We start from the raw sequence: 13,218 nt of genomic DNA on the forward strand, positions 1-13,218 counted from the left end.
TGGAGGGTTGGTTTGACAAAATACTTTTAAAAAGGATAGTGAAGATTTTTCACAAAATAATAAAATGATTTACAGTGAACAAACTCATGATCACTTCTATCGATTTTCATTATCGGTGACCAAAATGAGGAGTTATGTCAATCTCAATAATCATTATTGCTAATGCACTGCAATTTTTGTGTTGTAAAGTGTAAATTGTTATAATATGAAAGTTTCAGAAAGATGGGACATAGTTTATCATTAATCGCATTGATGTCACTCGTGCATCTAATAAGCGTTGAGTTTTTATGAAAAATGTCAAATTGTAACTTGAAGACCTGGCATTCGTGTCTTGTTTTTCGTATTCGTGTCGTTTTCGTGTCATACTCGATATCTTAACGGGTCGTGTCGTGTAACACCCGTTAAAATAAACGGGTAAAATGACCCGACCCGAAATCGACCCGATAATATTAACAGGTAATATGACCCGACCCGTTATCCGTTAAGGAAAAAATATTTTAAACCAATAAATAATCAAATGAAAAACATAATACTAAATAAGTATATACATTCCATATTATCACATCCAAAACATAAAAACGCAATTTTGTTTTAAGTATATTTTCGCTTACCTAAAGTCTAATAGTTTTTTAATTAATGTAGAAGTGTAAAAAAATATAGAAAACAAATATATAAACACTCGTAATGACAAGCTTTATAACTTTCATGAAGAGCTTAACTTCAAAATTCGCCACTATAATCATATAAATCATAGATCAAAATTTAACCGTTGATTGTTGTTTACATTTATGCTTCATTATTCTCATCAAATTTCGTTTTTTTAGATTTTCTTTTTTGAAAACATGATCTATTAGAGGGTGCAGGTAGATGAACGGTTTGGATCGTTGATATTATATTTAGAGTTTTACGGTTAGTGAAAATATTGCTTGATGTTTATAAAGTTTCTACAAATTATATGACATTGACTCATATTTCAGTTAACCGTATATATCGAAACGTGATATCATCTTCTTAAATCCGCCAGATGATCATGTTTTCAAAAAATAAAATTTTAAAAATGAAATTCAGTAAGAAGAATAAAGCGTAAATGATAATCGACGGTTAAATAAATTTAAGGTTTTACTACTACAAAATTATCTATTGATGGCGGTCCAAAAACTTTTTTCAACGATCCAACCGTCAAACTTATTTGTACACATTCCAAGATTGCATACGTAAAAAAATCATAAAAAACAAACATTCAGAGATTACGTAACGGAACAAAATTTTTCAACGGTTATAAACGAAAAATCACAATTTAACGGTTATTTTAGCTCCGATTTTGATGATTTTTTACAGATACACTCCTCGACCCTATAAGAATGTAATGAATAAATTTGATCTTTAATTTAAAGTATTTACACTTGTGGATACCACAAAACTTATTTTATACTCAATAGAAGTATAATATTAACTCTAAGTGTTTGTATAATCTACCGTTTTGACCCAATATGCATTCTACGAAACTTTTTTCAATGATCCAACCGTCAAACTTATTTTTACACATTCCGAGATTGCATACGTAAAAAGTCGTAAAAAACAAACATTCAGAGATTACGTAATGGAACAAAAGTTTTCGACGGTTATAAACGAAAAAATCACAATTTAACGGTTATTTTATCTCCGATTTTGATGATTTTTTACAGATACACTCCTCGACCCTATAAGAATGTAATGAATAAATTTGATCTTTAATTTAAAGTATTTACACTAGTGGATACCACAAAAACTTATTTTATACTTAATATAAGTATAATATTAACTTTAAGTGTTTGTTTAATCTACTGATTTGACGCAATATGCATTCTACAAAACTTTTTTTAACGATCCAACCGTCAAACTTATTTGTACACATTCCGAGATCGCATACGTAAAAAATCATAAAAAAAACATTCAGAGATTACGTAACGGAACAAAAGTTTTCGACGGTTATAAATGAAAAATCACAATTTAACGGTTATTTTAGCTCCGATTTTGATGATTTTTTTACAGATACACTCCTCGACCCTATAAGAATGTAATGAATAAATTTGATCTTTAATTTAAAGTATTTACACTAGTGGATACCACAAAAAACTTATGTTATACTTAATAGAAGTATAATATTAACTCTAAGTGTTTGTTTAATCTACCGTTTTGACGCAATATGCATTCTACGAAACTTTTTTCAACGATCCAACCGTCAAACTTATTTGTACACATTCCGAGATCGCATAAGTAAAAAAGCGTAGAAAATAAACATTCAGAGATTACGTAATGGAACAAAAGTTTTCGACGGTTATAAACGAAAAATCACAATTTAACGGTTATTTTATCTCCGATTTTGATGATTTTTTACAGATAGACTCCTCGACCTATAAGAATGTAATGAATAAATTTGATCTTTAATTTAAAGTATTTACACTAGTGGATACCACAAAAACTTATTTTATACTTAATAGAAGTATAATATTAACTCTAAGTGTTTGTTTAATCTACTGTTTTGATGCAATATGAATTGTACAAAACTTTTTTCAATGATCCAACCGTCAAACTTATTTGTACACATTCCGAGATCGCATACGTAAAAAATCATAAAAAACAAACATTCAGATATTACGTAACGGAACAAAGTTTTCGACGGTTATAAACGAAAAATCACAATTTAACGGTTATTTGAGTTCCGATTTTGATGATTTTTTATAGACACACTCCTCGACCCTATAAGAATGTAATAAATAAATTTGATCTTTAATTTAAAGTATGTACACTAGTGGATACCACAAAAACTTTTTTTATACTTAATTGAAGTATAATATTAACTTTAAGTGTTTGGTTAATCTACTATTTTGACGCAATATGCATTTTACGAAACTATTTTTAATCATCCAACCATCAAACTTATTTGTACACATTTCGAGATTGCATACGTAAAAAATCGTAAAAAATAAACATTCAGAGATTACGTAACGGAACAAAAGTTTTCAACGGTTATAAACGAAAAATCACAATTTAACGGTTATTTTAACTCCGATTTTGATGATTTTTGTACAGATACACTCCTCGACCATATAAGAATGTAATGAATAAATTTGATCTTTAATTTAAAGTATTTACACTAGTGGATACCACAAAAACTTATTTTATACTTAATAAAAGTATAATATTAACTCCAAGTGTTTGTTTAATCTATCATTTTGACGCAATATGCATTCTACAAAACTTTTTTCAACGATCCAACCGTCAAACTTATTTGTACACATTCCAAGATCGCATACGTAAAAAATCGTAAAAAACAAACATTCAGATATTACGTAATGGAACAAAAGTTTTCGACGATTATAAATGAAAAATCACAATTTAACGGTTATTTTAGCTCCGATTTTGATGATTTTTTACAGATACACTCCTTGGCCCTATAAGAATGTAATGAATAAATTTGATCTTTAATTTAAAGTATTTACACTAGTGGATACCACAAAAACTTATTTTATACTTAATAGAAGTATAATATTAACTCTAAGTGTTTGTTTAATATACCGTTTTGACGCAATATGCATTATACGAAACGTTTTTCAACAATTCAACCATCAAACTTATTTGTACACATTCCGAGATTGCAAACTTAAAAAATCGTAAAAAACAAACATTCAGATATTACGTAACGGAACAAAAGTTTTCGACGGTTATAAACGAAAAATCACAATTTAACGGTTATTTTAGCTTCGATTTTGATGATTTTGTACATATACACTCCTCGACCCTATAAGAATGTAATGAATAAATTTGATCTTTAATTTAAAGCATTTACATTTTTTTTATATATGAGTGATTGTATATATATATTTTTACATTTTTTACACTTCTACATTAATTATTATTAATTTTGCCCTCAAATAAAAAACATTATTCATGAGGGTTTGAAGGATTTTAAAAATCTAAATGATAATATAAGTGTAACAATTATCTATTTGTAGAGGAATAATGACAAATCCCGAGTGTTTATATATTCTTTCACATTTTTCATACTTGTATGTATGTCTTCTTAGTTCTTGCATATACAAATACTATACTAGTATATTTTAATTTTGGAAAAGAATATGTTATGTAAAATTTATCCTAGTAATGATAATAAGGAACTCTCATAATAAAAATAAATAATGACTATTTTTTTTTTAATAATTTATATAGAACAATAATACAAAACTATATATTTAATATAGAATATATTGTATATATTAATATGACTATTGTATTTTATAATAAATCTTTTAGTAATTAAACTTTAAAATTATTAAAATAATTTTTTCTTAACGGGTCGAAACGGGTTACCCACGTGTTACCCGCGTGTATACCTGTTAAGAACCCGTTATTAACGGGTTCTTAACGGGTCACCCGATAGTGACCCGATAAGTTATCGTGTTGACCCGAAACCCGTTATTTTCGTATCGTTTTCATGTCATGTCAAAAACTGCCAGGTCTACTTGAAGTAGAACCATTTAATATAAATTATGATTTGTTTTATATGATGGCGGTAGAACTTTTCATATTATTTAACAATATATTGAATAGTCATATTATGATCATAAAACTAATATAGTATAGAACAAAAATTAAAAACTATTTTTTTTCCACAAACCTCAACACAATTCATAATAGAAACCAAATTATGTTAGACTTTATATATTTCATAAATAACTAAAAACATTAACTTGGAAGAGTCCATAAATTATACTCAATTGATAGAGTACTCGAAGTCAACATGGCATGTAGGAAAGATGAACATGTTTGACAGAACCGTGCAGAATAGTCTCAACCATGGACTTCTCCTTCGGTGGAAATCATATTGGAATCCTGCTGAATAATATGTTAGTTGACCAAAGTCTTCTGCACACTCAACACTCCTTTATACTCGAACTAATAGGGTGTTCATATGAGTTTCTATGTGTTGTGAGAGCAGGGACTTTAGCCTTGTATTTATATGGACTTAACCCTAATGAATCTTCCCATAATAATGTCATTAGGATTCCTTGCAGTCCAAGGATAATTGATACACCAAATCTCATGCCAAAGAGGATAGAATTAAGAGCCCTTATTCCCTAAGGAAATCTGGAATATATTAGCTTTACTTAGGGTACAAGCTATAACTATTAACTAAATCATAATCTTATTTATACTCCAAGCAATCCTTAAATTAACTGTGTAGACCTATTAATCGTAAGATTATGGTTCAACGTCCAACAAATTAGACATACAAATCAATGGAAAAACTAAAACACAAATTTATGTTATCCCATTGCAATTGTATTGCAGAAAATACAAGAACATAATTTTCAAAAACCCTAAAGTAGAAACCAAATTAGACATACAAATCAAAGATTAAATAGAAGAAAAAACATACATGTTAGAGAAATTGACGATTTGAGCGGACCACATAAAAGATTTCACTGAATTAAATCAGAAATTTGTAATGAGAAAGAGGAGTGAAAAGAGAGGAAATCATCTCCAAATTAAAATTACCTTTAGTTTAGTAGCTCCTGGAGAGTGACTCTGCTTGAATAAACATGAACAACTAAAGGAGAAAGTCAAGTGAATAAATCGCCTGAAGAGGAGGCAAGTGAAGTTGACGGATGGGGAGAGAACAACGACAAATAAGAGTGGAAGATGAGAACGCGTAATAAAAGTGTTGGAAATATATGTAAACTAATAACTTGATGAAGATGAGTATTTATCTAATATAGTAAAAAATTAACCTTTAATTTCAAAAATGTCATTTTTTATAAAATCTTTCAAATACATCCAAAATTCCACCTAAACAGACACAAATACCCTCAAATTTAACAATCAAATAAATTAAAGGCTTTTTAGTCAATATGATTTGTGACATTGACATAACTTTTTAACCTGGTTCTTAACAATTAACGATAATCAATAGTAATGTTCTTGAATTTGTCTATCGTGAATCATTTTAGTCTTTCTTTGAATTTGTCCGTCGTGATCATTTTAGTTTTTTCGTGAAAACTCTGTTAGTGTGATAATGTGGCGCCACGTGGGTGGCGCCACGTGGGTCTCACAAATACAATCATATAACGACATGTGGATTAACTTTAAAAACTATTTTTATATTTAAAACTAAACATGATATTAGTAAGAAAAAAGGCGTTGAATGCATGATTGAAATTATGCTGCTCCCACTTGCTGTCACTGCGGCGGCGCTCAATGTCGGTGATGAGGGGGTCAAAGGGGATAAGGTTGTGGTGGTGGAGTGTAGAAGCAAAGGTGAAGTTGGACCGGAGCTTGAGGCGACAGCAGCTAAAAAGCATTTAATTTATTTTGACACGCCCCGATCCCGATGTCCGGGGGATGTCGAGATGGCCACGTGTTGGCCAACACCCGAGGGTGACGTAAGTCATTTAATGAATGCATATGCTGATAACATGTGAAACATGCATGTAAATTTCGCGTGAACTACGCAATATAATATTCCAACATAAACCTTATAAAAATAATATAATAATATTCAACTGCCAACAATGATAATGATAGTGATAATGCATGACATGTTCAGAGCATACACCTAAATAAGAATACAAGCGGAAGGTGCTATTACAAGTGATGACAAGCAGAGAGGATGACACGATATCATTGGTAGGGAAATGCTTCGTAGCTCGGATCGTAAGCCGCGTTCCTGTGTCCTGAGGGGGCGCAAAACAAACATGAGTGGACGAAGTTGATATATATGTAATACGGAAACATTTATTCAACAACATACTAACCCCCAAAGTTTATGACAACTAATAGCATAATATGTGATAGGTTTTCCGAAAACCCTAGCATGCCATAAAAATAAAAATAAAAACCTTTCATAAAACATATATCATAAATAGTGTGCTAACTAGTGGTATTATAATTGCCTGGAGGCTCTCCATCACGCGCCCGTAGGCAGGACCGTCACGTGCCCGTAGGCAGAACATACGCCCATATGCAGAACATACACCCGTAGGTAGAACATATGCCCGTAGGCAGGACAATGACATGCACAAACACATTGAATATAATCTTTCCAGCATAAGTACATATATCTCAAATCATCTACATAGTATATAGTCATCCATCATATGTACTACAAAGAGTGTAAAAACATGTTCATAAAGAGTATATAGTCATCCATCATATATACTACAAAGAACATAAATTCGATAAAATATGGTATTCCAAAATATTCTCAGTAAAACATGATAATCATAAAGTGTAAATCTAATTTACTCATAAAACGTAACCATTAAATCATGCTTCTCATGTATGAATTTCTACTATTAAAACATGTAATTTAGAAAGGGTCCACTCACAAATACTCCGTCTTCAATGAGCCGTGCGAAATAGAAAGGACAGAATCGTCGTTAATAGTCGCACCTAAGCACATAAAGAGTCAAATTAATAAAACTCTATCATAATGATTGAATTTCAAGAAATGGACATCATAAACGGATTCAGGATGTCGAAAAACATAAAGGGGGACCTCGGGTACCCCCACGATTCGCCATGGGTCGCCGAAAAAGTCGCTGGCGGAGCATGAGACGTCAACTCGGCCTCAAATACCCCTACGCACGGCCTGGGTTACTGGGATCCGACTGCACTGGGCCGGATCCAGGCATGGGCCTATTGGATTTGGGCTTTGGTTATTAGGCTGGTAACCCGGCCCAAGGGAAAATGGGTTTTGAGTTTAACGAGCCGAAAGCCCTGGGTTTGGGCCTAAAAGTTCGACCCAAGGGTTTTTGGGTTTGGCTTATATAAATGGGTTTGGGTTTGGGGTTTAACGGGTTGTAGGCTTGAGCTGGCACGGCCCAAAGGCCCTGGTTAATTGGGTTAAGGGTTTCGGGTTTGGGTCAACTGACTCGTTTCTCATCGAGGAAGAATGCCGGAGCCTTCCGAGCTCCGGTCGATGCCGATTCACCACTTAACCCTAAGATCTACCTATTAAAATGAAGGTATAAATGAGAGGGAGAGATTCGTACCTTCGTGGTCCCTCGTCGTGGCTAGGAAGTGGCCGAATTTGGTGCTTAAAGTCGTTGGACTCGCCGGAGATCCTCTGTGCTCCACAAAGATGAAGAGAGAGAATGAGAGAGAAAGCTAACGTGATGATGGTGGTGGTGCGGCCATCGTTGTCAGGGTGTGGGTGTTTGGGTGTCACAGGGAAGGAGAGGGGGAGAAAGGTCCGAGAGAGAAAATGTGTGAGTTGAAAGAGAGAGTTGACTCGGGAAAGAAGAGAGAAGAAGAGAGATAGAGATATGAGATGGGTGTGCCACGTGGCAAGCAAGGAAATGAGGAGAGTTAGGAGGAAATCCCAAAAAGAAACCAGATTGGGTAGTGGATAGGAGACAAAAAGGTAATTTCAAAATTCCCGTTAAATGAAATTACAATTTGTTTAGGGCGGAATTTCACAATCTACCCCCTTAAAAGAATTTTGTCCCCAAAATTACAACCTTAAATAAATAAATACTGGTACTGGGTCCTCATCAGTTCCTCCATTTCCCATGTCATTTCCTCGATTGCATGGTTTCTCCACAATATTTTTACCAACGGGATGACTTTGTTCCTCAGAGTTTTATCTTGTTGGTCAATGATCGTCATTGGTTCCTTGAAATAACTCACATGTTGAAGTGAGAGGGATCTGATACATACTTCCGAAGTATGGAAACATGAAATACGTTGTGAATTTGTGACTGCTCTGGCGGTAGTTCTAACCTATAAGCAACTGCACAAATTCTCTCCGTAATCCAGTAGGGACCAATATATCGAGGGCTCAATTTCCCTCACTTACCAAATCGAAACATGCCCTTCTAAGGCGACAACTTCAAGAAAACAAAGTTACCGATCTCATACTCACGATCCTTGGAATGTCGGTCCGTGATGCTTTTATGTCGATCTTGTGCTGCATTCCGATTTTTCTTTATCAACTATATGTCAGTATTAGTGGTGTCAACAATTTTTGGTCCCACTAACACCCGTTCACCGACCTCCGTTCAACCTAACTGCGTCTGACACGTTTTCCCATACAGTACCTCGAACGATGCCATACCAACACTAGAATGATAGCTGTTGTTGTAGGCAAACTCGATTAGAGGCAAATAGTTATCCTAACTACCTTTCCATTAGAGAACAGACACTCACAACATGTCCTCCAAAGTTTGAATCGTCCTCTCAGATTGACTATCAGTCTATGGATGATAGGTAGTGCCGTACAACAACTGAGTATCCATGGTGTCATTGAAAGCTTTCCAACCTAGACGTGAACCTTAGATCCCTATCCGAAACAATGGTAACAGGTACCCTGTGGAGCTTGACAATATTGTCAATGAACAATCGTGATAACCTCTCCAGCGTGTAGGTTTGTCGAACAGGTATGAAGTGAGCAGTCTTGGTGAGTCGGTCTACTATCACCCATATGCCATCAAACCTCGACCGTGTGCTCAACAAACCATACACGAAATCCATGGTGATGTTTTCGCACTTCCATGTAAGTATAGGAAGGTTCTGCGTTAGCCCTTTAGGTCTATGTCTGTCCACCTTCACTTGTTGGCAAATAAAGCATCTCCTTACATACTCTGCCATATCCCGCTTCATCCTGTACCAGTAGTAGAATGGACGGATAGTGTGATACAATTTGGTACTCTCCGGATGCATGGCATACACCGAAATGTGGGCTTCATCAAGAATTTCCTTCTTCACCACTTCATTGTCTTTAGGCACGAACAACCTATTTCCCATCACCAATGCTTCATCTCTCTAGATTTTCAAATCTTGCCTAGAACCATTTTGCACCAATTCCTTTCGGTCTGCACACTGTTGGTTAAGCTCATGAGCTTCCCGAACCAAATGCACCAACACATGCCTAATCTGGAAGTGTGCTAACAATGATCCCTATGAATCTGGTGTCATTGCAACGCTGGTCTCTCAAAGAGAAAATAATAGCGAAATATGGATAGTTCGAAGAAAGGCAAGTTGTCTATAGGATTTTCGGCTAAGTGAGTCCGTTACGACATTTGCGTGACCAGGATGATACTCAATAGTGCAGTCATAGTCAGTATTGAGTTTCATCCACCTTCTCTACCTCAAATTTAGCTCATTTTGGGTGAAGACATACTTTAAACTCTTGTGATCGGTGAAGATGCGGCATTTCTCATCGTACAAGTAATGTCGCCAGATTTTTAGAGCAAAAACCACTGCTCTGAGTTCCAGATCATGAGTGGGGTAGTTTTTCTCATGAGTTTTGAGCTGCTTAGTGAAGGATTTATTTTGAAAAACATGTTCATTTGAGCAACATCATATGGCATGCAATTAACAATTAAAGGCGGAATCATGCTTGCATGTACTCAAAAAACAAAACATTACCATGAAATTCAAAGCCTAGTAGATTGGTGAACCAATAATCAACTCAAAACAAAGTGAGTTGAAATTATTACCTTTGTAGATTCCTCTTTGCATAAGCAAAGGCTAATCACCCAAAGAGATAGGGCCTTCATTCCTTGCTTCTTAGATCCATGGATTTGGATGGAAAAATAGGTTTCTCCAAGTTCCCAAAATAGGGAACCTCTAAGTCTCTTCACCAAGGTTTGATTGTAGAAGAAATGAGTGACCTTGGAGTAGTAGGATTGCTAGATGTACCCTCCAAGGTGTTGGCCTCTTTAGAGAGAAAATGGAGAGACAATTCTCACCAATTTTCCCCCAAAATAAACTCTTAATCACTTAATGAATATTTAGTTATAAAGTCATTTATATAGTCACTTCTTTAAGTGACCTAAATAACCAAAACCCTAATTCATCACACTATGGCTTGCCATTTAGGGGATTTTGGGCTTTTGGGCTTTAATGAATCTTCATTCATTAAATTGTCATACAACTTAAGTTAATGGGCTTGACGTTCGAAGCCCATTGGGCCTTAAGGTCCAAAACTATCCCGAAGTCTTTAACGAACTTATTCGTTTGATTAATTAACATATTAATTAATCCTTGCCATAAATAAATGATTAAACCATTTAATCATTCTTACTCATTTCCGTTTAATCTTCAATCTCCACCTTTTATGGTGTGCGATCCATTAGGTTCCTTTTAGCGAGGTAGTGGGCGATTAAAACCATTTTACATCGATTGTGAATTGAAACTATTTTCAATTCTCCCTTTAGTGATTACACACGTTTAGGGCTTCCACAAACCATGAGTGACACCTAGCAGCATATCATGGTTACCCAAGCTAATCAGAAGAGGATAGAGAACCTATTCAGTTTGGGATTACAAATGCAATACGGTCCTTCTCTAATCTAATACTCTTGACCACATTGTTTGGTATGATAGTTTATTTATTCATGTCTACTATCCAATGTGATTCGTGTGCTTATATGATTTCCTTGAATGTGATTTGGAACGCATTCCCTAATCTCATTCATACTCTGGCCAGAGATTCCAAATCATATCATAGAGTATTCTCCCTCAACTGTTTGAAGGTTAAAGATCCCTTGTTGCGCATTCACTTGTCTCCATAGCTAAGTGGCTTAACCCCAACGATGCCGTGGACACCCCGAGGGGGTGACTTTGACATAATCAAAGATCAAGGACTTAACCACAAGACAACTGTGATGCCTCAGGTCAAAGGACTACTTTGCATTATCCCAACCATGAGTTCTCATGTGACATGGAATATAAGAACTCTTCGTTGATCACGTTCAGTGAACTCATTCTCTATTGAGCACTTACGTACTTGTCTTGATGTCACACACACCAATGACTCGAGACTAATCACTCTCCCTGAGAGAAGACATAGTACGTACTGATCTTAACGGACTGTCAACGCCCAATTGACAATCCTATGATCAGGAACGTTTAGGATATGTCTACGAAAGAATGGTCTCATGAATCTAACTTCATTAGATTACATTCTCCCAATCACATCTTCCTTGGACTTTATCGTTTAAGCATATAACATTTATATGAGACGGCTCAAACAATAATGTATGCCCTTTATATGTAAAACTAGATTAGTTTAACATGTGAAATGTCCGTAAAGTATCATCACATGATTGGCTTTAAGGCACATTTCCAACACTTAGAAGCATAGGCGATGACTTTCCCATGCTGCGTCAGAGCACAACCCAACCTTGATAATGATGTATTACTGTAAATTTCAAACTCATCGCCATCGTCAGGAAGAACAATGACAAGGGCGTGAGTAAGACGCTGCTTAAGCTCCTGGAAGCTTCATTCACAACTCTCATCCCACTCAAATTTAACCCCCTTCCGGGTCAACTTAGTAAGAGATAGGTCGATTGCTGAGAAATCCTGCACAAAACGTCAATAATATCCAGCCAATCCCAGAAAACCCCTCACTTCAGTAACATTCCTCGACTATTCCCACATATACACTGCAGAAATCTTCTGAGGATCCACACTAATTCCCTCAGTAGAGACCACATGCCCGAGGAAATTGATTTGATCTAGCCAAAACTGACACTTACTGAACTTCGCATATAGCTAATGTTTTCTCAACCTCTCTAACATGAACTTCAAATGCTTTATATGCTCGGCATTACTTTTGGAGTAGATCAGGATGTCATCAAGAACATAATCACAAACCGATCAAGATACGGTCTGAAGACTATGTTCATCAAATCCATGAAAGTTGCGGGTGCATTCGTCAACCCAAAAGGCATAACACAAAACTCATAGTGTCCATACCTAGAGTGAAAGGTAGTATTTGGTACATCTTCATTCCAGATCAATAGCTGGTGATAACCCAAACGAAGGTCGATCATAGAGAACACATAAGCACCCCTCAGTTGGTCAAACAGATCATCAATCCGAATGAGGGGATAACGGTTCTTCACCGTCACTTGATTAAGTTGTTTGTAGTCAATGCAAAGTCTTATCGACCCATCATTCTTCCTGAAAAACAGTACAAGAGCGCCCTAAGGAAATGTGTTGGGCTGGATGTAGCCTTTATCTATTAGCTCCTGAAGTTGAATATTCAATTCCTTTAACTCAGCAAGTGCTATTCGGTATGGTGCCAATGAAATAGGGTTGCTACCTGGAAGTAAATCAATCGTGAATTCGATTTCCCTCGCAGGTGGTAACCCTGGCAAATCCTCGGGAAATACATCAATGAATTCATTCACCACTGGCACATCTCCAGCACATAAAGAAGGTTCA

Source organism: Malus domestica, chromosome 11 (genome assembly GCF_042453785.1).
Source record: "Malus domestica chromosome 11, GDT2T_hap1".
In the NCBI taxonomy this organism is placed as follows: domain Eukaryota; kingdom Viridiplantae; phylum Streptophyta; class Magnoliopsida; order Rosales; family Rosaceae; genus Malus; species Malus domestica.